Raw genomic sequence first — 12,906 nt, forward strand, 5'->3', positions numbered from 1 at the left:
CTTCCCTGGCGCCCGCGGGGAATTCCCTTCTGGAAGCGTCAGGGTGCCTTTTGATAATATCTTCACGTTAAAATTTTTTTTTTTTTTATAAATTCTTTTTTTTTTAACTTGGGGAAATCTTCAAAAGGCACCCCGACTCCTCCAGAGGTGAATCCCCATTGGCGCCAGGGTAGTTGTGGGATTCTTACCCACTAAAACCCCACGGCCACTATGAAATTTTTAATAATTTACTGTAAATTTCTCTATTATTAAGGCCCATTGGCAGAAACGCTCGGACACCTCATCCCCTTGTAAGACTAAAAGTAATAAAAAGAACTAAAGTTACTTAAACCCTTCTGTCATTCACAATTACTGTTTACTTGGTAATGACACTTCTGTTTTCTTGGGAAAGCATACTAAATAGGTATGTATCAAAGGGCCACCCATTGAAATGATAGATTAAAATGATAAGAAATTGACGATTCGCAATTTCAATGCTGCTGTAATCCTGAATTCAGTTCCCTGGTTCGAATGTGGCGTTCAATAGAGCCCAGTGGCTGGCAGATCCAATGAACGAGGCAGAAATCCAACAGAGTGCCTCTGATTAGAACTGCCAGGCAATTTATGCCGCAGATTGTGAAGACATTAGAGCTGGCGAGCCACTGCGAAGGGATTTTAATCGATCGATCAAACGATATTGCGAAACAATATGTCGCGGACTGTACTTAATGCGGTGCAAAGTTGTTGTAGCATGTTCGTGGTGAAGAATGAAATGCAATTTGGGTGCTGACTGAGAGAATGGAAACGTGGTTACGGTTGCTTAAGTTTAATGATTAGTCGACTGGCTGTTTGCGAAATGAATTCTGGTATTCGCGAGACAACAATTCGCAGTTTGTGCTATGGATCCAGACGAAGAATTGATTTTCAGTGTCGTCTTCGGTTTCCATAGAATTTCATGAAGTATGGTATGGAAAATAAAATTATTAGCAGATGGTATCGAATAGACTTTTCCCCCAGATGGTTATGGAATTCAGTAATCAGTGCTTGGAAACAGAGTTGCTGAAGCAATTAAGGAAGCCTCGAGATCTTTAGCTGCATCTTAAGCTCCGAGGTTTTTGGAAGCTGAGTTCTACTTCCATAAAGAAAAATTATAGTATATACACTCGAATTAAAAAAGCTCACATTTCACGTAAGGGTACTACTTAGGCAGTCGTTCCTGTCTAAAATCAAGCATTTCTGTTTCAATTAATTACAAAGAAACCAATTGAAACTGAAACTTGTTCTTTGGCATGAACTGTATTAACATCATAAGCTTTAAAAAACTTGTTTGTTTAGTAAAAAATATGCATTATATATGATGCTACAGATGGATGATTAAAGAGGCTTTTTTTAAAAAAGTTTCTTTTGTTTTGCAGCGATAATCGATTCAAAACAAATTCGAGCATCTTCACAAAATGTGTAGTTTCGGACCAGACCTAAATCAAAGTTAGTGAAAACCCTTATTCTTTATGAAAATAAACTAACACCTCATCTTTTGAGGCTTGGGGGATGGTAAAACCTCATCAATGGGGTCTCAATGGGGTTTGAATTTCTTTTCATAAGGAATAAGAGTTTCCATTAACTTTCATTTAGGTCCAGTCCGAAACTACATATTTTGTGAAGCTGCTGGAATTTGTTTTGAATCCATTGGAACCTCCGTTTTTGAGTTATCACTGCAAAACAAAAGAAACTTTTTTTTAAAAAAAAGCCTCTTTAATGATCCATCTGTAGCGTCATATAAAATGCATATGTTTGACTAAACAAAAAAGTGTTTTTACAGCTTACGATGTTAATAAACTTCATGCCAAAGAACAATTCCCAGATTGAATTTGTTTCCTTGTAACTAACTGTAACAGAAATGTTTCATTTCACACAGGAACGACTGCCCAGTACCTACCCTCGACCGTCATCACCACAAGCACCTTATTCCAAACCCTCCAAAGAAAACCCGCCCCACTCAAAACCACCTATTTCCAATAAAACTTTTACAGAAAGAAGAAGAAATTAGCGGTGGCACCGGAAGAGTAGCAAAAGCGACGGAAACACCCGCACCCATGCCAGTCATACGCCACCAGGAAGTAAGTTAGCCCTAATAAACATTCTAATTCACTGAAAAAATACCCCAAGCCTCTTAAAACCATCATTACCCAGGAAAAAAACCCTGGCAAAAAGGAAGGAAGAGGAGCAAGAAAAAGAAAATGAATTAGCCCGTAGTGAATGTCGAGTGCGTCGTCGAGAAGCGGGTGGCACCGGAAGCTCGAGCCTCGGAAGAACAGCGAAAGCCACGGGAATACCCGCACCGCCGTATAGTCCATTAAGTGCTCCACCCGTGGCGAGCTGACTCGGCTCGCGTAGCCCTCTATCCGGCCAAGGTAATTTTATATTCTCCCCTTGGCCTCGTAGTGGCTGCTTCTTCCACCATGTAACTTCACCTGTTGGTTGCACGCCGTTCACCCTCGCCGTTCCCGGCACCCCTGTGTACGTAATATTGATCGGCCGCCCGACAGACACTGCACGCCGGCGTTCCTCCGGCCGTTCAGCGAGACCTTCGGCCTCGTATAACGTGACCTGGCCACATAATCCTGATCGTGATCACTCGAATTCATCCTGGATTACGAGCGCGGATCTGGCCACGGACGGCGCCCCAGCACGGGGGCAGAGTTAGTTCGTTTATCTTTACGTCGAGTTTCCTGGGTCGCGCCACCGTGACCACGTTGCTCGTTTCCAGGGGGGGGGGCGTAATTTTCGGTCGGGCTGGGGGAGCAATCGGATCCTGCACCTTTGTTGCTCCGACAGGGCTGCACTTTGCCAAGTTACTCTCTCTCTCTCTCTCTTTTGGGGGTCGATGGAGCCGCTTCGAGGGGAACTGCTTGTTGAATCGGAGGACTCCGTTTGCTCGGAGATGAATGGCTCGTCGTGCAGTGCGTTAGTGGGTGGCAGGGTGGTTTTGGAGGAGTTTATGACGGTTGGACGGAAAGTGATTTTTGAAGTAGTTCCGTTGCTTCTTGGGGATTGGCGAGGAAGGGTTTATCGGGGAATGGAGTACCTTTCGGTTGCGGTGTATATTATATAGATGGTGCTTTGAGGGTACGTCTAATGAAATCGTTTTCGAAGGAATTTATTCGAGCGGTGAAATCGTTACGGTGATAATAAGCGATGTACCTAACGAACAATTTAGGGGTTGATTGCTGTCGCACGAGACGAACAGTGGAAAATGTTGGTTGATTGATCGATGATTGCGGGACGTATGGGACTTGAACAACTTCATTAGTGGAAACGCAGGTGTTCTCTGATATGCTCATAAGCGACGAGTACCACTACAAATCACACATATCACGTACTGTTCGAAGTGCCGCGGCTTAATTAACACTACCGTAGATACGATCGTTCTCCATTTGCCTCGGTTTTGAGGAACGGGTTAAGCTGGGATTTACCATCGGCCCTGTCCCACGCCACACAGTTCGAATTACCAGGAGAAATATTCCAAATACAAAGTCCCCACGCAAGCTCCAAAACCTAATCCATGTTTCTCTTTACCCCCAAAACGTGCAAGTGTTTGCGAGCTTTATGAAAAGCTTGCATTAAAAATCTTGCAAATGTACAATGATTGGTTCGTTTACTAAAAGAGACAAGGAGAAGATAGGGGAGACCGGGGCTGGTTGTCCCAAGGGGTAGGTTGACTAATTAATAACTTTGCACCGACATATGCTGTACTGCGGATTGATTTACTGTGGAAAGAAGTCACTTCTACTGTGCCATGCATTTATGTCCGACCCCGCGATCCCACGTTTTTTTAACAGAAATCAGCGTTTGTTAATACCGTGGTTGATCATTCAGATCGTTCGGGGGTTGTTAGATTTTGCACGTGATGTGCCGAATGTAAAGCTTCACTTGAAGGACCATCCCTTTTCCTGCAAAAATCACGCGACAAAAATCAGGATTTCAACTTTAAATAGCCGCCATTTTGTTTTAACTTAATATTTCGGAAAATTCTCTCCGTCAACCTGAGGATACATTACTATACTAACGAAATCTTTTTTGTTTTTTGATTTTAGATCATCTGGTTCCGAATGGCAATGCTCACTGCAAAACCAAATTTTTAAAAATGCTTCTTGGATGTCGCTTGTTATTTTATTATAAACGTAAATATTTTTCTACGAAAAAATTACCAAATGTTCTTTAAATGTTGCTCTTTTAAACGCAAAAAGTTTTGCAAAATTATACGCTTCCGCTTCTTCAAAAAAAATTCACAAATATTCGCCTCTTTTCGGCCGCCTGACTAGGTATAACCCCTTAAAACTCATATTCTTAATATTTATCAACCTTAATTGTTCTGTCCATCACTCAATCTATGGAGAAAAAAAAATCTACCATCTAATTCTTTCCTTCTTTCTTTCATTCTTTTCACCATTACTGTATAACCAAAAGCAGCGTGTACTGTCACAGAATATCGTGCATTAATGAAAGCGTCACGGATAATTCTGCATTCAGTGGGGCCACGTTCTGTGAAACTTTCTTGAATTGATATTTCCTTGAAACCTCCGCCAATTCTCGCACCGGCCACAGACTGTTCCAACCCTTGCTTAAATCATTCTCAAAACTTCTGGTAGATGCAGAGAGAAAGAGAGAGAGAGAGAGAAACTCTTCGTACTACCGAGATAAATGAACATAATGCCCACGATCTTATCGTTACTTTACGCACACTAATTCACCAGACAAATGTTTGCCGCGGTCGTTCCAGAGTTGGAGGAAATGTAATCTAATTACAAATTACACATTACGATTAAAATGTAATTGTGCAATTGATTACGCATTATTTTCTGTAATTGTTAATTTAGCCAGCTGACCATTTGGTTTTGTCAACTACCCAAATTAACGATTACAGAAAATAATGCGTAATCAATTACGCAATTACATTTTAATCGGAATTTGTAATTTGTAATTAGATTACATTCCGCCGAACTCTGGGTCGTTCTCCGCGCGTTTTCTTGCAGCCGTCTGAGCTTAATTGAAAATCTGAAACCGCACGCGGCCGCGGGCTGCAAATACGTCCAGCGAATACTCGTACGGCTGGCCAGCGGTATCGTGGCACTAAACTCGCCGTGGTGCAGAGCAGCCCGTGTTTTGCAATAATTATTTATACAGATACCGCGCGCCGCGGCGCAGTCGTATAAAGCGGAGGATCTCGCTCGTGTTACCGGGCAGGGCGAGGGAAAAACGATAAGGTATAAATATTCGCGGGATTTATACGAGTCATTATCTCGGCTAATTCATTCAACCTGGCTCGTTCTCTGCGCGCCGATGAATTATACCGGCGCGGAGGGGAGATGAATGCGCATTGTCTGACGCGGCGTGTCTGCTTCCCCTTTCGCACCTTAACTCGGAACTGACACGAAACAACCTCGATGATAGAAAGTTCGGGAGAGGCACTTTGTCTACGCTGCGCGGGGAATTGCGAGATGGCGCATGGGCCATTAAAGTGTTTTTTTTTTAATTTCAAGAAACAGCATCCCCTAATTTCTCGATTTCACGAAGCAAGAGATCCTAATTTCTTAATTTTAGAAAACTGGGAATGATAGTAGGAAGAGTTTGGGAGACAGTCGGGCTGATAAAGGAGTTATGAAAATTGTAGTCTGCTAGAGGGGTTGTAATCACAGCTGTTATAGATGAGTCTATGCAATTTTCTGGCAACATTTCTGTTTGTGGCGATAATCAGCGTGTAGTGACAAGGGGAATGGTGAAAAGCGAAGTAAAGTAACTCTAAGTATTCCTGAAGAACTGTTCTCCAATTTATGCGCTGAATTATAAAAACGATCAAGTCACCATAGTGCAAAATATTCTTTTCAACTTGCAGTTTCAACCTAACGCATACGTATTACACAGACGCGGAGAGACATCGACAGTGTTATCCAAATTTTCTACTCACTTGATTCTGTATTTTTCAATTTCCACGGTTCTTTAGAATTCTGTTACCTATTCGAAATACCCTGCCAACAAATTGTCCCAGATTTAAAACGTCAGCAGGAAATAGTTATCCGATTCCAAAGCGTTTCGCGTGGCTCGTAGAATTTCACGGCGCGGGCAGGAAGCTGCGAAGAGTCGTTCGCGTCACCTGCCCAGCCTACGAAACAGAAAAACACGGCGATCAATGCCATCAAAGGCGGTGGGATGGATTTCGCGGTTGAAACGGTTTCACGCCAACAACACTCTGGCTCGCATACGAGCAACGAGCTCCGTAAAATACCGCTGCCAGGCTTAACCTCGTTTACCATCCCCGTGATAAACGCGGGCATTCATGAGCTTTGCCGCCCTGAAAACAGCAAGGCACTTCGGGAATAAAATTGCCGTCGATCGTAACTCCCCCGAACGTTTTGTCACGGTGAACGGAGCCGTGTAAAATACGGGTTAATATTCATCATCCCAGGGAAAGCTTACTCGTTAGATTGACACGAATAGGGGCCATAATTTCGTCAGATATCCCCTTCTCATTAATGATTCGCACAGAATCCATATCCAACTTCAAATATTGGACGATTAAGCACCCCCCTCGGCGCAAGAACCCTTCAGCTTTCTGTGCTAAGTGATCTAGATACGGATTTTACCTTCGCAGGCTTGCCGATTTACGTTTCGATGATTAGAGGATTAGGTTCCCTTAGCGAAGATTAATGAAGATTTAATGAAAACGAAATAATTTTAGCACGGGGTAATAAGGTAACTAATTAAATTAGCGAATTAGTGAATTAGGTAGGAAGATTGCAGATCATGGTATTATCTGCGACAAAGCTATGTTCGAAACACTGACATCGTGATTTGTATGTAATCGAATAATACTTAAGGGGGTATTCTATCCAAAAATTCTATTTTTTTTTGTTTGATTTTCAAATGTCACCTTCAAAAACGAGTGTCTAGACTAGAATACCCCCTTAACCCTCGAGCGGGCGCGCCAATGAGAGGTAGGGGAAAGTGGGGTAAAACGGAACACCAATGTTTCTGTTAGATAAGAGCTGCCAATGAGTTGGTATCGCGTGACATGGAACCAAAGGGTCCTCATAGCATTTTGTGATAGACCATAGACCCCTGCACGCGTTATTTTTCCATTAAGAGAGTTGGAAAAATTTCCGGTATCGACGTTTCAATATTGCGCTGGACTTTCGACCACTTTTCGGTACTTGGATTTGGAAAATTAATAACAGCAAGTACATCGTTGGATTCTATAGTCCTTACGCTACATTTTGACGTATATAAAAAGTTGTTTACCTCGCGCTGAAGTGTAAATATTAAATGTTTACTAAATGACTGCATGTAAAGGGTGGGCCCATGAGGCCTGCACCAGTGCTGAAAAGGTAGATGATACATTTGTACGTGATTTTTCTTCATAAAATAATAAACAATCCGTATTAATCTATCCTTCTTTTACGATATTATATTTATATTTGATTATTTTCCGTAATTTTCATGCTATCTACTAAAATATTTTCTCTTATATGTATAACATATATTTTTGTTATATTTTATTTGCAATAGTTATACCTAAAACATATATTTATAGATTTTAACATAAATGAATACATTTTAAATCATAAAAATAAAGACTTTGTACGTTTACACGGTCTTCGAGTGGGTGTTCCGTCTTACCCCACCATTTCAGCGAGGCGAAGATTTCAATACCTCCGGTAAATTTCATTTCCCGTCGTTCCCAAAGATTTTTCTTAACAACGACTTTGATTTTCTTATAGTCTAAGGTCCAGGACTGACGACTCCTGTTGAAGTCTCGTCTCTTTTTCTCCTCCCGATTTTAAGTTATCACCCTCCAAAGTTAAGCGTTCCGTTTTACCCCACCTTCCCCTACACGAGCAGGCGCGTGGCGAACTCAGTTGATCAGTTGAAAATAATCATTTTAGCCCCCTTATATATTACACTTCAGAAACGGTTTCTCTGTTGACAGTAGTGACTTAAATTAAATGCGATGGGAAAATATTAGCAATGTATCCAAAAGTGCAGTGAATGTATTTAAAACACACAAAAATAGTATATGTAACAAATTTTTAACATGAAAAATGAAAATCAACTGGCACAAGCATCATAGGGTTCTTGGAACACACCACGATCGCGCGGAGAGAATGTTTGTCTTACCGAGACCTAATGAAGGAAATACGCGGATCGGTGAACGGAGTTCACAAAGCGCGCCCGCTCGAGGGTTAAAACGGATGGAAATTTGTGGTTTGGAAGAGCAGGAATAAAGAAGTGATCTTAAAACTATTGTCTTCTCCAGCTTCGAAATGAAGTGAAAGAAAATCTTTGTCGTTTAATGGCACTTTGGAGCAACACCTTCAGCGATACCTCGCAGCCTCCTTCGGCTCCATTGCGCCGTGGGCAGAAAACGAAGTTGTTGCAGCTTCGGTTTCGAGGTTACGACCACGTTCCGTATCTCCACCATTTCAGCCCGTTTCGTTGCCCCAAGACCATTGCGACTGTAACCTTTCTGCCGTTTGTCGGCCTGCATCGTCCCTTTACCACCGCCATTCTGAACTTTTCTTCGAACCTCGTCCCGCGACGAGCTTCGCCGCAGTTAAAAGGCTTTCACGCGCGCAGCATTTCAGCAATGCTTTACAATAATTAACCAGCCGTTCGAAACTTCCGTAAGACAGTTATCTTATTAACGTTTCGCGGACGTTACAACGACTATACCGAAGACTTGGATCTCCTTAGGCCTCGATTTAGGAGTCTGTGCTACTGCCAAGGACTTTGTTGAGGTTGCCGAAGCGTTAAGGAGGTAGCTTCAAGATTTTCGAAAATTGGTTTTTAGGATGTTTGCATATTCCGCTAGTTATATGTTTTCTACGGATTTTAAGCGCAACCGGGCCCCGAAATTCCAAAAATTGAAGGAATCACAGTAAAAAATGTACGAGCCTGCACAAGAGATCGGATAACGATGTCCAACTTTAAACCCGATTTCCTAGAAATTACGGTTTCCAAAACGGTGAACATAAAATTTCGAAAACGATTCGAATGAAAATTTACAGGGAGCTGCAGGAAACTATCCCCCTTCATGTATTGGGAGCACATTTTCAATATAAATTCTTAACAAAAAGATGAAAAATATTTTTCCTATAAAAAAGGATAAAATCAGAAATATCGATATAAAAATTGTATTAATTTGTTTATCAAAATTTTGCTTTCTGCACAAGATGGAGACTGTCTTACAGATTATAAAAATGCCTTTACTTTGTGTTTTAGGTAATTCACCTGTCCGGAATCGTGTTCACCATCAAACGGTGCATCACGTACGCGCTTTCACATATATATTTACACCTTCCTATACAAATATTTAAAATTTTCTTTTTGCGCATTAAAGTCACCGAAATGAAGCTTAAAAATTAAAGCCAAAATTATCTCTGTATTCGTTTATTACTTCAGAATATGCGTTTGAAGAAGGGCCTGATTTTGGGCTGTTGAGGGTAACCTACCCCCTTACGCACCGACTTTCATTTTGGGCTTCCTTAAAAATTGAGACGCTGTAATTTCAAAGAATTTTTTGGGAAAATATTTGATAGTACTTATTGCTACGTTACGTTATAATGAAAAATACCGTGAGATTCTTTAAATCTTCTTCACAAAATTTGTGTTCTAAAAATATGGACTGACTGCAAAAAAGAATAGAAAAAAATGAAATTTGCGAGAAGTAGGTCTCAATGCTTCATATTTTTAAAATATCGTTTCCCACGTAGTGATGCTTCTAATATATATATTTTATTGCCTAATAAGGAATCCTTTTAACTAAAAACTTTGTACGCCCGAAATTTGAAGAGTACTCTGTAAAATTCGTGGCTCTCAGTGAGCGCAGAAATATCTCATAGATTTCCATTAGCGGTGTGAAATAGATCGATTAGAAACGATTGGGTCCTTTCTAATTACAAATCGTTAGATACCAAAGCTCTAGACGAGATTCTGCATTGTACAAATTTTTTCAATGTAAAACGCAATCGGTGCTTCAGCTTGAAACAGTAAACTCAAGCCGAGCGCAGTCAGTCGATTTTTTGTCGCCGTGTATAACACCGAACGAAATATTGGGTCTCGTTCCCTCGCGATTCGAACTTCAAGTACAATTTCCCCCTGCATGTGAATTCCCATTCAAACGTGTCGTTTTTTTGCTTCTCCCTCTTTCAATACCACCACCCACGGCGTGGGTTGAATAGTCGAGCAGAATTCCTGACGAGCAGGTGTTTCAAAATGATTTCATAGAATCCAACAATCGAAAAGAAATGGGACCGAAAAATTATTAATATTTGTTCAATTCCGATAATCATACGCCATCGATCTGCAAGTATTTGCTCACTCACGCAGGCATTATTTACTTATTGTTATATTTATTTACCTTTCTCGGGTAACAGCTCACAAGACATCAGGATTTCAGATAACTTTACAATACTTTCTTGGCGAGTATAGCAAGTGCCAAAGAAAAATAGAAACCATGCAAATACTAATAACTGGTTATCGTAAAGTTCCAATACAATGATTTACATTTTACAGTTCCCTTTATTCCAACTATTCTGCCCTCCTTAGTTAAACTGTCCTATCTAGCATTTTTTCATTTTTTGAGATAGGTTGAAATACCTGAAGTTCCACACGCCTTTTACCTTTTAATTAAAGTTAGAAAACTTTACGTGCTTCGTAAAGATTTATAAATAGTATAATGTATTTAACCTAACTTCTATCCAAATGGTTATAATATCCTATCTAAAACAATTAATCAGTTGGTACGGTAATAATACATCACCTACCAGTACACCTATTACAAAAAATTATATTAGGCTGTTACGAAATAATGACAACATATTTTAATTTGATTGAAGGAAAATAAGGACGGTACAAAGTAAATGTTAAAACTTCAGTTTTCTCGGTTGTTTCAAAATGTCAGATAGGACATTTTAACTAAAGACGGCAGTATTTCCTTTTCAAGATTTCCTAAGTAACAAGTTCTATGCACACGCGTGCGCACTGATCCTTACTCCAACGCAGAAGAACGTCATTGCAAGCTTCGCAATAATCTTGGTACCAGAAACAATAGTTTTGGTCGCAGAAAATAATCAGCAGCGTATATTACTTCCATAAAATATTAAACAACCGAAGATGGAAGAGTGAGTATCCTATTAAAAGAAATTCCCTTATTTAAACAGCCACGCAGCTGTTACAATAGCCCTCTGTTATTTCAGGTAATGGAGACTCTGCTCTTCTCCTTAAACACTCTGATGCACGTTCTACTCGATACTTGCGGAACACTGCTCGCGAACGTAGCAATTTCGATTGCACAACGGCGATAAAAACGAATCGCCCGCAGCGTAATCAACGTCGCAGCGCGTATCCTTGTTTTACTACCCCCGCGCGAATATACATCGCATTTTCCGCTCGGCGGCTATCATTTTCGTGCGTATCAAGGAATTAGCTTCCTCCGCGTGTTTTTTTTTTCGAGCTCGGAGGACCTCGCGATTAAAGCTACACGATCGCTGTGCTCGTGCAAGCGACGCGAAGGAAAGAAGCTTCGGGCAGCCAAGGGTCGAGAAACTAGAAGTCCGAATTTTCACAATTTTTTGGTCCCACTGGGTGCAGCTTCTCAAGAAAAAAACTGTGTCCAATGCTAATCGAGGGCATTTTTTATTAACTAGTTGAAGCTTTAATGTATATCGATTGACTTAATTATGGAATTCACTTAAATATGGAATAATCCGGGTCGTTGAATAGTTATTTCAAACCCTCGATGGTAAATAAAGACTTTTCAATATATAATTGACTAATTAATTTGAGTTCAGTTATTTGGCTTCTACTTTATCGCGGTGTCCCTTCTGCTGGAAGAATCGTGTTAAAGCGTGCTCCTCAGAACGGTAATTGGAAAGGCCCTTCATCGGCCACCCCTGAGATACCTAATTCCCGTTTCTTCGTTAATATCTTGCTGGATGTACGGGTGGCAAGCGACCCGTAATGACATATATTCTCCATTTCTCGCGAATTGCACTACGGATGTATGGAAAATTCAATCGATAGTAGGTTCATTGCTTCGAAGCGCCAGAAGTAGAGAATATCTAAATGTAGGGGAGACCGGGGCAGGTTGTAACACGGGGTAAATTGTAACATAAGTAAAATCTTTTCAACGACAAATCTGGCAAGCCGCAGCATGCAAGAGCTGCTTGACGATATCCGCACCGTCGGTTTTAGTGACACAAACAAGCGTTATGTATTCAATTTGTAGCTATAGCCCAGAATTTTAGTATTTAGAGCACATAAGTAAATTTACCCCCAGGCAGGGGTAAATTCCCAAGTAATCTCGCCGCTGAGCTATTGAAGGCCAGCGTCTCCGTCCGGCTTCCGTACACGAAAGAGCAATTAGTTAATTCCTTTAGAATCGGGGTCACCGGCGTAATTAGCGCCGCGAGCCGCGCATTTAGCTGGCCCGAGATAGAGCGGGAGGACTTATCGGCCACACGTGAGTCGGTGGCAGCCGCGACGTTTGTCAAAATATGGGAAAAAGGCGAGGAGCCACGGCGGAATGGCCGCTGCTAAAGCATTAGCCCGAATGCTCCCACGCAGCAGCCGCAACGAGCCCTGTTCCGGGCTTAACGATAGGGATCGGGACCACGTTAGAGGCCCGTTTGACACCGTACGCTCTCCTTTGAAACCGCCACGGTCCCTTGGACGTTCCTCTAAAACGCTCCGAGGCTACTGGATATGCTGACGGTGGCTAACGCGCTGGCCGCTGATAACGACCGTTGCCCGCTTATCTCGCGGTGCTTGAGCACTTGCACAGAAGTAGGTACGCCCCGCGAAAGTTCGCTGCATGGGGATTATACAGTATTAACGCTTTTGCCCCACGCGGTATAAATGTTGGAGTTATTG

General features: G+C 41.6%; 1 protein-coding gene across 3 annotated transcripts in view; it reads right to left on the reverse strand.

The window, feature by feature from the left end:
* Nucleotides 1-12,906, reverse strand: part of LOC143366019 (uncharacterized) — a 191,077-nt gene that overhangs the window by 44,941 nt on the left and 133,230 nt on the right. The gene's annotated exons all lie outside the window — the stretch shown is intronic.

The sequence above is a fragment of the Andrena cerasifolii genome, chromosome 2, assembly GCF_050908995.1.
Source record: "Andrena cerasifolii isolate SP2316 chromosome 2, iyAndCera1_principal, whole genome shotgun sequence".
In the NCBI taxonomy this organism is placed as follows: Eukaryota; Metazoa; Arthropoda; class Insecta; order Hymenoptera; family Andrenidae; genus Andrena; species Andrena cerasifolii.